Source organism: Artemia franciscana, chromosome 11 (assembly GCF_032884065.1).
Source record: "Artemia franciscana chromosome 11, ASM3288406v1, whole genome shotgun sequence".
In the NCBI taxonomy this organism is placed as follows: Eukaryota; Metazoa; Arthropoda; class Branchiopoda; order Anostraca; family Artemiidae; genus Artemia; species Artemia franciscana.
The window spans coordinates 22,205,152-22,221,056 of record NC_088873.1 but is presented as its reverse complement, the minus strand read 5'-3'; the positions used below and the strand labels follow the sequence as shown (position 1 = coordinate 22,221,056).

Genomic DNA, 15,905 nt, shown 5'->3' with positions numbered 1-15,905 from the left:
GATTGCGTCACCCTCAACTTCAATGGCGTAACAGACGCCTAAATCTCATAGAAAACACCCCCTCCCCCCATGACGTAGCAAACACGCTAATCCTGGGGTAAAGAAGCCCTAGAGGTTTCCTAGACACCCTTAGTTTTTTAAGAATAAAAGAAAAGAGGATTTGGTGGGGTCCTCTGAAGGTTTTTCTACACATCCTTAGGTTTTATTCGTAAGGATCAAAGAAAAACAGATTTGGTGGGGTCCTGAAGATTTTTTAAAGAAACTATGACTTAACAATCTTAGAAATACTCGTGTAAAGAAGCCCCTGGAGGTTTTTCTTAAAGAATTAACGGAACTATTAGGTATCAAGCAAAGAAAATCTGATTTGGTGGGGGTCCTGAAGGTTTTTTAAAGAACAACCGCGATAATCCTGGAGTAAGAAAGCCTCTGAAGGTTTTTAAAAGGAAATTTTGACCTGGTGATGGTCTCTTAGGTTTCCCCGACACCCTTAGGTTTTTAAAGAAACAGACGCCTGCGTCTCTCAGAAAACATTCCCTATGACGTAACATGCACCTGCGTCCCGAAGAAGTTTAATAGCACCTGCGTCTTGAGGGGGTCGTCGTTCACCTTAAATCATTAAAGGAAGAAAGGAGTAGCGGCTATGGGCCCATTTAAAAGCAGAGGGGCATCACTACTAACGTTTTTCTGCAGTCGTGCAAAAGTATTTTTGCTGGCGATTCAGAAAAAAAGAAGACACGTCACAAGTACCATGCAGAAAACCAATTATCCTGTTTTTTCAGCATGGGGGTTTCAAAACCCCCAACCAGGGTTCTCAACCATGTTAATTTCAATATTACACTTTTTATTGCAATCAACAACCATTTTGTCGGGTTTCCAGCTCCTTTTCAAAACTCTGTCAAATTTGTTTGTATCAGCTTCGAAAAGGAAATGTTCCTTATTAGACATTTTTTTCTCTTCAAAGAGCACTTTTAAACTATTGGCTACTATCGGCAGCGGCACTTTACCAGGTTGTAGCCATTCCTGCATCCATGATAGAGCATTAGAATGTCTTCAAAACAGTGTTTTCTTTGTTTATCTGATAGTTTCGTTTTTACGAAGCCAAATCCAACGGCACTTTTCGACTATAGAAATCTAAGCATTCGATTTTTAAAGAAAAGCTGTTTTATTCTACTTTCGGAAGAGAAATGTACGGTGAATTGTTTTAACGAAGTTTAACTCAATCGAACAATCAAGATTATTCTCAAGCCTTAGAAAGTTTAGATTTTTCTGCTATATTGTGTATGTTTCAGATTATTTGTAACTAATTTTTTTCCTTATTTTACAGTTCTTTTATTAAGATATTCCCGTTGGTGGCTCAACACAGACCCGCCAAAATTCAAGCGTTTTACCAGTGTGGTGTACCTAAATCCTCCAAAATTTCGTTCGCCAGCTTCAAACAATCTTTCTCTACTAATGTTACCTTCCTGAAACGAAGGTGAGTCTTGCTTGTTTAGATGGTTATGACTTTTTCAATAAAAATAGATGAACAGAGGCCTGATAGATCGTACGATTTTTCGGTGGCGGAGATTAATACGAAAAAGCTATTTCAGACAACCGTTTTTCTATTTTTTTGGAAGGGAGGTGGCTCAGACCAGTCTAAGGACAGTGCTCCATCCCTACTATGCAAGAGTATGTCCATAAGAATTACAGTTTTGCCAGATTTTATAAGTTAAATTACACAATAAAAACGTAATTTTTTCCTCTGATTTGTGCTTACTAATGTTGGAGATTGAGCAAATGTCACCTATTCCCCTATAAAATTGAAAATATACCGCGAAATCCTTAAATGTATCATTTTCACAAACTAAGCTAGGGTGCTCTTTAAGCCAGTTTTGGCATTAGGGTGGGTGTTTTTAAATTTGATTGGCTTAAAATTGTTATTTTACTAAATTGTCTCCCGCATTAAAATATATAAGGTTCTTTTCCCTTTCAGAATGTACTCATACCAAGAGGTCAAAATGTAGTAATTTATGTGGTATTTGGTTGATATTAAATTTTTATTTTAATTATGGATAATTGTATCTGACATAAGAGTTAATCTGGATTGATTTTTTAAAATTAATATAGGATATTTGTTGCCTTGAAGTCACAGTATAGTAAAAAAAATAAAATAAATCAAAGAATGAAAACTGATTGACCCGTGACAATTCTTTTAAAAAGAAAATTATTAATACAGTATAAGACGATTGTGCGGGGTCATTCTTGTCAAAAGAATTTAGACGAGGCAACGCTGCCAAAATGTATGCTCTTGGATTTTGAGAGTCAAAGTACAAAAAGACAAACATACTTAAAGGAATTATGATCTTTGACGTGGACCTCACTACCGTTGTTGTTCTTCTTGAAGAAGCGAAACAGCGACTGCACCTCTGCTACTCGACGACATAGATGAAAAAGCCGAGAAACCGGGGCTTATAGTGAATGTCAGTAAGACAAAGAGCGAGGCTAAATCTGACTCTCTGTTGACTTTGAAATGCAAAGATAAAGCAGTTGATTAGGTCAATGAGCATAAGTACCTCAGGAGTTGATTATAAGGATGAAATAACCAACGAAAGCAAGAGAAGGATTGGAGACGCTATATTGGTTTTTAATAAGTTGAAATCAATATGGTGCAGTAGGAAATACTCTATCCGTTTTGAAGCTCTACTTCATGAAAAACAAAGTGATGTGCATTTTCCTAATGAAAGTGAATTCCGAAAACTATATGTCCAAGTGGAGAAAAGCACCCTAGCCTTTGTAAACATGTGCCTTAAAAGAATACTGAATATATCGAGGCGGAAAAAGGTTACGAATATAGGAGTTTGTCAGAAAACCGGTCAAGCATTAGTTGTTGACCTTTTGAAGCGTAGGAAATGGACGTACCTCGACTTTATCCTTCGTGGGCCCGAGGATCGATTTCCATGTATATTTTACGAGTGGTGCCCTAAAGGAGGCGCAAAAGAGGTTGTGCAAGACACATCTTGTGACGGCAATATGAACAGGATATTAGTAGAGTGGAGATGTCTCTTCAACCCAGATGGGAGACGTCAGGGTGCATCTCAACTCCGTGATGTCTGGCGAGGTTTCGTAGATGCTTTTTGCGCCATTCCTGAATCTTGACAGTCTAAGGTAAAAAATATCTCATTACTGGCTACGGACACTGCAATCGCCAATAATATTTGATAGGCAACGCGTCTGTTTGTGAAGACCCTTACCTCTTTGCATTCCGCAATTAAGTCTAACACATCTATAGGTTTCTTTAAGGATGTGTCGTTGTTGAATTATTTTCTAAACGTTTTCGAGTTCTTGAAATAACTGAAAGGGATGTAAATCATTGAAGTATTTTACTTGTACTGCTACTTACTTCTATTTTCAAGGAATGGCGATGAATATATAGAAAAAGAATATTTTGGATTCAATTTGCTTATGCTCACTGTCAACTTTGTTCTATGCTTTATTTTAATAAATATAAAACTTAAAAAATTCCCAAATGATAATAACCGTTTGATTATGTTATCAATCGCAAGTCAGTTTCTTTTTGGAAGTGAGACAGTCAAGAGTGAAAAAATGGGTACTTGTGTCTTATAGCCCCCACCCTCAAGTTCTGTCGAGAAATGAACTTTGGTTAATGCTAATGAAATACAACAAATATAATGGAAATATAATAGTTTATCAACAAAATTATGAAAACTACAACAATGAATTATGGAAGGGGGCCGCTCAGACCGCATTACATTAAATACGTAACCTAGACAAATTTAACCTATCATAACCTAACCAAAATACCGACTAAATATTTAATTATTATATAGCTACAATATTGTTCCTCACCGAGCCGGAACTAATATTGTCTGGTATAAAGACCAAGAAAACCGGTTATTGTCTCATATTCACGACACAAGATCTTGAGCGCGGTGGCTACAAGACAAAAGTACCAAAAAAAATTTTCTTCACATGTCCACTATGTTTGTATGCATTGGGCAGGGGGTCATCATGAGAGAATTGATATATGACTATATTCCTTTAATCGATTTAAAATATGTTTATTGCCAAGAAGACTCTTTGGGAAGTTTGATGAGTTTATAAATTTATGCAAATGACTGTCAAATTATGCACGTCTTTTATGATTTGTTATCAAACCTGATGTCAAATCAATTAGATTGCAGGTCTTTCCATGGATTATAACCTCATTCTTTTTACCGTCAATTTGAATATGTTCAAAGTGCTCTTTTGGTGAAAGGGCTAGTTCTATTGGTGTCAGCTTGTAAGGTTTAGCCAAATTTTTTTAGAGAATACTGTTAAAAGTCCTGTTATTATTGGTAGTAACAATGTAAAGAAGCTACTCCTCACTTGACGAAAGCTGCTTTCCTTCAAAAAAGATTAGCATAATTTTGGGCTCAAGAAACTGCAATTTTACCGACAGCTTTTGATTTCATTAATCTAAAAAATGTAAACCTAAGGCAGTGGGGGGTTTCATTGATCCAGCTTTTCTACATGCTCAGATTTTAATTATCCATTTACATATCTGTCATTTTATTAGCCAGTTTGGGGGGAGGGGAGTTTGACGAGCCCGGGTCCCAGCTGTAAGATTTGAGGTTGGCAGTACCTCCTCCCCTAAAGAGAGACGCTCCATCAAACAAACCTTTCTCCATGTCTTCCTCAACCGTAAGAAAATAGGTGGGTGCTTAAGACAAATTCTATTCATGGTATATCAACAAAATATCAAGGAAAAGTTTTTAAACTACTGGCTGTTTATGGAAAACGAATGTACATTGGCAGGCCTATAGCCTATAATAAGTTATTCTATTTGAAGATATAGATAGCGCTTGCTAATAACATGATTTGAAAATAAAAACGCAACGACTTTTAAAATAAAATCACATCATTGCAAAGACTTTTCATAAATTTCAGAACAGGATTTGGATTCCTAATATTTTTAAAAATTAATTATATTTTGTAGTAGATAGCAATAAAAGAATTGTAGCCTACCTTTTGGTATTGTACTGTATCAGATTAACAACGCTTCTTGACTACTAAGGTCCCTGCGTTGGCCCTCCTGTGCATTGCTGCTGCATGATTCGATCTCTGGGTCCCGTACTACCAAGCTAAGGTAAAACCCACTGCACCACCACAGGACTGCCTACCTTTTGGTTCCAAGTTCAAAGATATTTTCAAATACTTTTATACAAATGTTTCCTTATTTCTTTTGCAAATCGCCTTTTTTGGTATTGTTAACTGACTCAATAAAAAAATGAGCACAAAAAATATGACAAATTCACCAAATCAGCTAACTTTGTAGGTAACCCTCTTTTTTGTTGACATTTTAAAGAGAAAACTGTAGTAGCTAGAAAATAGTGCAATTGGCTCCTCAATCAACAATTCCAAAAATAACTGTTTGCACCATGATCCCCCTCCCCTAATGAGGCTAAAAGCTACAGGAAATTCCCACAGTAGGCTAATAAGAATCTTATCTTTTAAGATACAGGAAAGTCTTATTAGTCAGATAGGTATAGGCCCAGATAGGTTACTGGACATATGGAAACATGTTAAGAAAACAATTCTTCTTTCATATTATGCAGAATAATCATGTTTATGGCTTACTGTATATAGCTTACTGCTGTTACTTTATGGATGGGGTTGTGCACTCCAATACTATTGTGGTAAAATTATAGTTAAGTGACTTCTTGCTATCTCAGAAAATCTTTAGGTTTGGAAAATGAAACTTTCAGTGATGAATCTACAGAATAAAGTATACCCCAGGAAGGTATTTTGAAACAACTACCTCTACTCCTTCTCCCTCTAGAGGGCCCTGACCTTTAAAAATATGTGTGTTATAAAAGTGAAACCTTGCAAAATAGATCTTCTGCTTAATTAAAGTACAACAAAATTGTTTTCAGCTTCATAACTTTGCTCAATTCCATTTTATAAGGTTTTAAAGATATGGAAATACATTTCCTAAATTAAAAAAAAGAACATTGATATGGCCTAAAATTCTACTCAAATAGCAGGAATTGCATTTTCAGAACTAAAAGCAGAGAAAAAGCAACTAGCAACTTAAAATTAAGGTAAAATGTTGTTTTGTCAAAATTTCAATAGGTATAGACCTGTCATGTAGGCAAATTTCAGGGCCCTCTAGAGGGAGAAGGAGTAGAGGTGGATACTTTGAAACACCTTCCCAGGATACTTTAGCCTGTAAAATCCCCCTCTTATGAGACTAATAATGCATAAAGTGGGCTTGCTCACAGGTAACATTACTTATAGAGCAAAGCTTATTAGTCTGTAGGCAGTGGTGCAAGGTCTGTATTCTATGTTTATTCAACATAGAGTGATAAAAAAAAACTCAAAGGAGGTTTAAATAAATATAGAATGCAGACCTTGCCCTACTGCTTGCAGGGCTCATGTATTATTATGCTTTGCTCTATAGGTAATGTTACTGGTAAGCAAGCCCACTTTATGCATTTATAATTTGCCCCATGGAGGAGGAGGGTCAACCAGAAATGGATGCACTTCTAGGATTAGCATTTCTAAGTGCTCTAAACTGGAATGAAACCAAATATTTACCTTAACTTTGCCCTAATCTAATCCCCAAAATAAACAGAGAATTGCTGCTACATTGTAGTGTGGCTGTTTTCTAATCTTCTATGTTTTAGCTTTCCCATTACCTGCTTTAACTGTAAGTACACCTTCATAGCTACCAGCCCTTTTAAGATACCTTCAACTTACAAATAAACAGTTTTGAGAGAATTGGGCTATTTGTGTGTGATTTGGACAAATAATTCCCTTTCAGTTGAAGAAAAGTGGAGTAAGTAAAAGTTATCCACAAGGATGAAGGATAACAATGACTTAAAAGCAAATTTTTGCATAGCAACATTGAAACTCAGTTAGCTTTTAGTTTGAACAAGTTTTAAAAGCAGCAGCAAGAGAGAAGATACATCTCTTCTTGCAGAAGAGAAGAGATACATACATCCCATGAGAAGAGATATTTCAGAAGAGATACATCACCTAGTAAAAAAAACATAAAAGAAAAACAGCTATTTTTGTAGTTGCTCTTTTTATGAGGTTTGGTTCCTGTTGGGTCAAATTAATTACAGTTCATTTCAATCTTTAAATACAGATATTGGGTAGCAGAGTAAGAAAAAGTCAATCATTTGTAAAAAAATATATATATAACTAAAAATAATATAAAACTTTATGAGACAATAATATGGAAATAATAACTGAATTTTTACTTTCAGCTATGCTATACAATTTTTTATGAAGCATATTTTGGGGATGCTTCTTTTTTTATATCAACTATTCTCTGAACTCAAATATAATCTATAGCTTATTTTTGTCTCTTTAAGAGGGGCTACAATTTTTATGGTATGAAGATTATGTCTAGGAAAAGTTTTGAATGGCAAATCCAATTCTTCCACATTTTTTTAAAATTCCTTTGTTTTATCTCAGGATTAGCCTTAATGCAGAGTTAATAATTGCTCAAGCATTAGAAGTTGTGGAGATAAGCCTAGGTATTTAAAAACAAAAGTAATGCCCCAATTTGAGCAGAATATCTATTCTGTGAAATTTCATTCACTTGCTTACAAACTTTCTTAGGCTGTAAAAAGGTCCTAGACTGCAGTTGAACCACTCAATCAAGCATGAACCTCCACCAAAAATATTGCAGGGGAGAGGGTACCACAGCACCATGGTAAAGAGAGGAGGAGAAGGGAAATATATTTGTAGATAAAAGTTATATCCAAAATAAAATCACCAAGGAAAAAAGAATAGCACTTGATTTTTACATACCAAATGAAGCAAAACAAATTTTTAGTTGGTGAAGATTCCTGGGAAAAAGATCAACTCCTATAATTGGTGCTTATGTATTATACTGCCAGCAATCAAGAATTGAAGTGTGGTATATCTTAATGAGAATTACTAAGACATGATGATAATATAATTCTTTTGAAGCAAATTTGGGCCATATATTTGTACTTTAGGGAGGGGGGGTAACCTGACTTAAACTAACACAACCCCTATCCCCTAATGTGCAAATATATAGCTCAACTTATATAATTCCAATTTATTCTGTCACCTGCCACTTGTTTTCTACTGAGCATAAGCTGATTGTTTCTAAATACAGACACATAAACTAGTTTCTTCTCATGTTTTACACAGCATGAACTTGAGAATTGATGGTATAATTCATAAGTAACCTTTATTATATCACAGATTCAAATATTATGTATTTAAGATTAATGTATAATGACCAAATCCTAGAATAAAAGAAAATAAGACTCAGGTTAAATTACAGAAAATAATGGTAAAAGGTATCATCTTAGAGAGTCCATTCAATTTCTGAGTAAAACAAGAATTATATTTTGAAAGAGCACAAGAAAAGGTTTTGGGTGGTATGTTCATCTAATTCACAACTCAAAAAGAACTCCGCTTGAAATTCATCATGAACCCCCCCTCTCCCAAAAGTTCCCAAAAATTTGGACATAGTGGAAGCACTGGTATTTTTAGACAAAATCTGCCAATAAATTTTAGTAGACTGTGAAAACTGCCAAGTAGCTTTGCTACTTTGCTATCCAACCTTTTATATGGTGGGCAGGTTGTTATCAAGAGTGTTTTAAGTAATAACCACGGCATCTTAGGGGATATTATAGGACTTAGTAGTAAGGGGAGGGCCCAGGGGTGTCATTTTGGAGGAGGAATTGCCCTCATAAATTTTGAAAACTACCTCTTTTGTATTTTCATTAGGCAAAAATAAGCCAAAAAAATGCTTCTCCATATATTTTGAAAAATAAATTTTTGTGTCTTCATTATGCATAATATTAAATTATGCATATTATTTGCTCATCTTATGATTTAGACCCGGGACCTATCACAAACATCAGAAGGCTAAATGCTTCAACCAGTAGACCCAGTACCACGTCCCAGCCTGCTCTGCTCCTTTTCTCAGTCTCTTTGTGGGATATGAAGAAGAGGATTCTTCAGATCTCTAGACAATGAAAGGAGAGTGTCCAGTTTCATAGTGTTTTTTTTTCAGAGATGACAGGGAGCTTGGGAAAAGACTTGTTGAAGAAGTGAAGTGTAGAAGTGAGACCGGCTTGGTTATTTGTGACTAGTCGATTGTCTCAAAAACGATATCTTGGGTGCTCGACGCCCACCCAAGGCTTCCCAAGACATGGAACAATAGCTTTGACTCCTGTCCTTGTAAATAGTTCAATGTCTTTGGGTTCTAGTGTTGTTAGCCATGTAAGTTTATCTAGTTATTCATCTCGTGTCTATCTTGATGATAGTGGTTTGTTATCTGAATTAAGTTGTTCCTACAACACTGCAGTATCCATGAATACAGATGCGGCATCACGCTCAGTGTAGCTGCTGATTGAGGGAAGTGAAACGCACCCTCAGTACGGCAAGGCAATAAGTAATGCAGGAAGAAATAAAAAATTCTTGAAAGTGGTGGATTCAAATATGGACTGTATTACACATAAATTGCCAGAGGTATAGATGCTATTAGCTAATCAGAATATCAATAATTTTTGTGCTACAGAAGTTTGTCCCAAAAATTCTCTTGTAATAATTGAGGATTACCATATTGTAGTACATGATTATGAAGTTTTTTCTAATTTTTGTTCGAAAGGGTGCAGGAGAGGCACTGCTATTTATATGAAGAATAATTTTAAAACTAAAATACTGAGTTTATTCCCTTATGTTGATGTTTATCCAAGAGTGGAATGTGTAGCTGTTGAGTGTCAGCTCCCTGAAGAGACTGAATTGTTGGAAACATTTATTGAATCTCCTCTGCACCTAATGCTAATGATTCACACCAAGTCGTGGCTGATCTTGTGAGTAAAATAGTTTCATCTAGTTCAAATTCGGTATTCATCACTGGTAACTTTAATATGCCAGATGTGATATGGCTTGACGGCTACGGATTTAAGACTCCCAACAACCCTGCCCAAACAACTTTGAATTCTGTAGCAAATCTCGCCCACTCAACTGATTGATCAACCAACCCATTATAGAGATGGTCAAAACCCAACTACACTTGACTTGGTATTTACAAATAACCCTGACACAGTCACGTTTCTCAAATATTAACCTGCAATCAGCTCGAGTGACCACAATTGTGTCATGTTTTTGGTGCTAGTTTCCACTAGGCCAAGTAATATGACAAAAAGATCTTATATAGATTATGATAAAATCCAGGAACAGTTGTCTGAAGTTGATTGGCAATCTTTGATTGTTAGTGATAATGTGGATGATTTGCGGTCCAATTTTAAGTCATGTTTGCTTGCAGATGAGAAGTAATTTACTTCTGTAACATACACAGAGAAAACGAAAACATTGCCATTTCTCACTAAAGAGGTAAGAGAAGGCATTAGGAGTAAGAATAATCATGGAGGAAATACAAGAAATCAAAACAGGAGAATCATCTAGCTGATTTCAAGAAACGCTGTAACAAGCATAGAAATCTCACACGTAAGGTCATTAGTGATTATAAAGTAAATATAGCCCTTAGTGTAAAAACGAACCCCAAAAAGTTTTGGAAGTGTGTTTCCAGCTCTAATCCTAATAGATGTAGAATATGCCAGCTTGTACGTCCTGATGCTACTGTGCTTGATTCCCCCACAGACATCACAAATTGTTTAAATTCCACATTTGCCACTAATTTCTCTCATTCAGCTCCAGCATATCCCCCCCCATTTCCCAGAAAGGAACCAAGTCCACGAAGTGACATCTGTTGTGATTGATGTGGACAATGTTCTCAAGCGCCTGAATAAGTTAGATCCAAACAAGGCCTGGGGCCCCAATCGCATTCATCCATGTTTGCCGAAAGAAGCTGCAGCTCTTGTTGCCATACCACTGGCTGATATTTTCAAGATACCAATAAGGATGATGGTGGTACCAGCTGATTGGAAATCGGCCAATATAGTTTCAATTTTCAAGAAGGGAGATAAAAATGACCCTGAAAATTACCAGCCTATTAGTCTCACATCAGTCATGTCTAAACTGCTCGAAAGTATTTTCAATACGCTATTATTAACCACCTTGAAAAAAATGGCTTACTGTTGAAGTCTTAACATGGTTTCAGAAGAAATCTGATTGGCCGAATCCAGAAAGTCATGGTCTACTCTGATGATGGAGACCCTGTATTTTCAGAGCATGCACCAGATATAAGCAGGGAACCTCAGGGAAGCATCCTTGGACCCACCCTCTTCTTTATATATATTAATGATTGTGAGGATGTTCTACAAGACCCTGTCACTCTCTACGCTGATGACAGCAAACTAATTGGAATTGCCAATGGAACCCTGCAAAATGACTTGAATGGTCTCTCCTTATGGGCTTTCACTTGGATGATGGAGTTCAACCCATCAAAATCCAAAGTCCTGTACATGGGTCCCCACAACAATCGGATTTCGTACTCTATAATTGATACATCTGGCACACGTATCCAAGTTGAGGCTGTTGAGAGGGAACAAGACTTATGGGTGATTATTGACAGGAAGTTTAAGTTCCATGAGCACACTATGCAACAATTTGCTAAGGCCAACTGAGCCCTGGGACTAATTAAACGAACCATATCATCGCACCATCCTTTGGTAATAAGAAAATTATATAATGCTCTTGCAAGGCCACATTTGGAGTTTGGCTGCACTGTCACAAATCCTCAATACTAGGGAGATGTGGCAGCTTTAGAGAGCTTACAGAGAAGAGCAACTAAACTTTGTGCCCCACACCAACAGCTTCCCTACCCTGAACGTCTGCGTCGCCTGAAGATACCCACATTGGTTTACCGGCAAGGAAATGCACCAAAATAACATGGCTAACTCCATTTTTACTTCCTCCTTTGCCACTATGACAAGAGGCTAATCAACGAAGCTGCAACAGGAGCCCTCCAGACGTAGAAAGAGGACAAACATTTTCTCAGTATGTGCTGTCCCAACTTGGAACAGTCTTTCTAATGAGACAGTCACTGGTGGATCGATTAATTCTTTCAAAATACAATCGATTTGGACTGGAGTAAAGCGGAATGGAAGTACCAGTGGGACGCCACATCCCGTCACACCCACTAATTATGTCACCTCATCAATTCATTAGTGAGATGTTCTACAGGAGGATGCATTCCACCGTATCTCGCTGTAAATGTGATTTAAGGTATCTAAGGTAATTCAAAAATTTGAAAAATCCTTGCATCTACTCTCAACATTTTTGTAATTGGTATAATTGGTAAGACTGAGGTAAATTATTTCTCAATCCCTTTTCTTTGACTTGATAGATGAGTTTAATTAAATTTTAATGAAAGCAGAGTTCAGAAAGTAATATTTTACACTACCATTGTCAATGGCTTGAACATGATTATTTTAATAGTGACAAAGATACACTGAATTTAACTAGGAATTTGCTCAAGATGGTAAGTAAAACACAACCTAAGTAAATTCTTTGGTGAAATGATTAATAGGCATCCTCAGTGAAATATAATGCAAATATTGAAACCAAGAAACCAATAGAAATCTATCACTCAAAAACTCTAAGATAAAATAACTATGAACTAAAAACCAAAAAATCGGAAAAATTTGAAGAGAGTCCTTGCTTCATTACCTCATAAAGTTGAGGCAAGACTTTACATAAGCTTTATAAGGTGATTTAGCTCTCTCTAAAATTTTGAGAGAGCTTCTTATGGTTTTTGGTTTAACGTTGTTCTATCAACAGGCCTTTAATCAAGCTAGACTGCTATTGGTCTCTTTGTTTAATAGTTGCATTTTGTTTTACTGAAGATGGCTATTTTACAGCCTAAACATCCACTTGAGTTGTGCTTTGGTCACTGACTTCAGAAAATTTTTCATTAATTTGTTGTATTTTGTGCATTTAAGATCCTAAAGATTTACAACTTCTGTATTAACAATACTACCATCTGACTTTCAATTGCTCTAATATATATTTTAAACTCCCCAGTTTAGTAGATCCAGATCTATGGCCAACGGCCTCTGCAAAGGGGTGCCTCAACCCTTTTGGGGTACCTGCAAGACTAGGGACCTTGTAATCAACTCTATTCCCACTTGAGGAGGGGTGCCCCTCTAGGAAATTATAGCCTAGTAAACCACACAACATTCGCACGGAATTCTGATTAATGGATAATTCTCCTAGGCTTTGTCTGTTTTTGCGGGCGTTTTCGGGCTGAAAAACCTCTTCCTAGCTAATTTATCTACTGTGGACAGCCTCCCCATAGTAGCATAATATTTGTAGGTATGGATACATAATTGGTTTGAGGTAATAGACTTAAGTCCCTCAAGATGGGCCCAGGATTGAACAAACAATCCATTCATACTGGAGGTCCCAGGGACTTCTTTCTGTCTGGTTCTAAGCTGGCTTAAGCACTTCTGTGTACACTTGAGAAGATATTTTGGTCTCCATCCTGCACTGGTATCTGTGACCATTGCTTTTCCTGAGGCCAAAACAACTTCAATGATTTAAAGAATATGAAAATTGGAACTCGGAATGGGCGTTCTGAAACTTGGATGAAGATTTCCAAGATGTTTGCCAGAGAAATCGCCTACGGATTGTTCTGGATACCCGGCTGACTGACAGTATTTCAAACAGTAGGCTTTACGAAAATTGTGATTCAACCCCACTTTCTAGGGCTAAAATGAGAGGAAGGTTGTGGTGGCTAGGGCACGTTCTGTGGATGAAAGATTCTCTTTTTTGGCCAACTGACTAGGGCTAAATGGAAAGCAGGTGGTCCGCGGTTGGGGTGGGAGGATGTCACAAAGAAAGATTCCAAGGAAATGCGAACTTCCTGGGAGGGTCTAAAAAGGGGAGCTTTGAATAGATTGGGATGGAGGAGGAGTGGGCGTAGCTATGTTGGGCTCTGTCGGTTTGGTGCTGCGGTGAATTGTTGGTAGTAGTAGTAGTTGTAATATATGTTTTTTTAGTAAGGCACCTAGCACCAGCCCCAATGCAGTATGGCATCCCTTTTATTCAGTAAAATTAAAGTCTGTGCCTGCTCTCCCAGTTACTAATAAGAATTGCTTATTAGCTTGTGGAAACATAATTTTAAACAATAAGCATTTGTTTCTAATATCTGAGCCACCTGTTATAATGCTTTGAGATAGGGTCTAACAGTTTGTGGTATTAAACTGTAAGTAAGGAACAATGCAGCTCAATAGTAACCGAAACTCTAAGCAATACAGTCTTGATGACTATTGATACATCAAAAGAATCGAATTTTAATGCTTATTTAAAATTCATCAAATTTAAGTTATGAGCCTGAGGAAATTTGCCCAATTTTCGAAACAGGAAGTAATACCCTAAAACATCACGTAATCTCAATAAAAATCGCACCAGTCAATTCAGCATGTCAGGGAGCTCTAATGTAGCAGTTTCAAGTTCCCATATACAAAAATCTGGAATTTTACCTTTTTTTTTGTCTACCAGAACAGTGATCACAGATGTCTTTTTTTGTGTCAGGGGTGATCGTATTGAACCAGTGGCCCTAGAGGAGTGGGAGAGGGTTCATTTGATGAGAAATCTGAAGTTCTAGTGCCCTTTTTAGGTGACCAAAAATATTAGAGGGCAGCTAACCCTCTCCCACGCTCATTTTCCCCCGTAAAGTCACCTGATCGAACTTGAAATAGCCATTTCGTTCATTATAGTCGAAGGATCTAGTGACTATGCCTTTGAGGATGCCTTGATCCCTCACAGTCCTTAGGAAAGGGCTGCAAGCTGTGAACTTTGCCCATTGTTTGTATATAGTATTTGTTATTGGGAAGTATACAGTATTTTCGGAGGGGGATTCTTCTGGTGGGAGATTACGTGGGAGGATCTTTGCATGGAAGAATTTTTCTGGGGGAAGGAGAATTTTCCATGAAGGAGGAGCAGGATTTCCCAGCATTATTTAAAAAATGATCCAATATAAATAAAAAACGAGTTTTTTCAACTGAAAGTAAGGAGCAACATGAAAACTTAAAACGAACAGAAATTATTATGTTCTTGAAGCGGGTGTCCCCTCCTCAATACCTTGCTCTTCACACTAAAAGTTTTTTATAGAACTTTAAAAAAAATTATTATAATAGTTGTTAGATAATTGGAACAAAAAGTTAAACTTTAGCGTAAGAAGCAAGATATTGAGGAGAGGGCAACCCCCTCATATATATAATAATTTCTGTTCGTTTTAAGTTTTAATGTTGCTCCTTACTATCAGTTGAAAAAATTTGTCTTTTTATTTAATCAAATTTAGGAGCAGCTGTAGTATCAATAATGCATTATTTGGTGAGTTGGGCAAGGTTTAACTTTGAGGCATAATTTAGGATTAAGTAAAGATTCAAAGCCAATTTTGTTGGAAATTGAAAAGATGGCAGGACAGCGACTTCTCTCTTATTATGCTGATTCTGACAACAGGCATGCATGTATAGTGTTAGTGTAAACTGATCTAGGACAGATTAGTGTTGGAATATGTTTTTCAAACCAAGTTGCTGCTTCTTTCAATTTTCAGCTTCTATAGTATTGGTCTGCTGCACGCCTCTTTCTCCGTAATACTTTCATTCATTGGTAAAAATCTAGTTTAGTGGTTGCATGCTATTTTGAAAATCTGCTGAAATACACGGATTAAAACTTTGGAAACTAATTTAAAGCCCAAATTGATTGTTTTCAAAAATCCTGCATGACTCAAGATTTTAACAGGGTGTTACTTGGTCATATTTTTTAAAATATGCAATAGATATAATTTGATGTCGACAACATTTCAATATTAGCCTCAGTAATCAGAAAGCTCATAAATTCATTTGGTGGAAACCAAACTCCATTTCTGAAATATGTACTGAATGTGTTTTGATTTAGATCAGTCATGCTATAATCTTGAAGATTCCTTAAATTAAAGGTTTAATCAATGAAAACCATTCCCT

The 15,905-nt window shown here is 36.6% G+C and overlaps 1 protein-coding gene across 2 annotated transcripts in view; it reads left to right on the top strand.

Moving 5' to 3' along the window:
- The window catches only part of LOC136032962 (synapsin-like), a 194,034-nt gene that overhangs the window by 4,942 nt on the left and 173,187 nt on the right, over nucleotides 1–15,905 (top strand). The window contains exon 2 of one of the 2 annotated variants that reach the window (XM_065713454.1): nucleotides 1,325–1,474. The gene's annotated coding sequence lies outside the window, so the exon portion shown is untranslated. Of the gene's footprint in view, nucleotides 1–1,324; nucleotides 1,475–4,846; nucleotides 5,126–15,905 lie in introns of those variants that run through there. The other variant, XM_065713455.1, reaches the window with a different exon arrangement.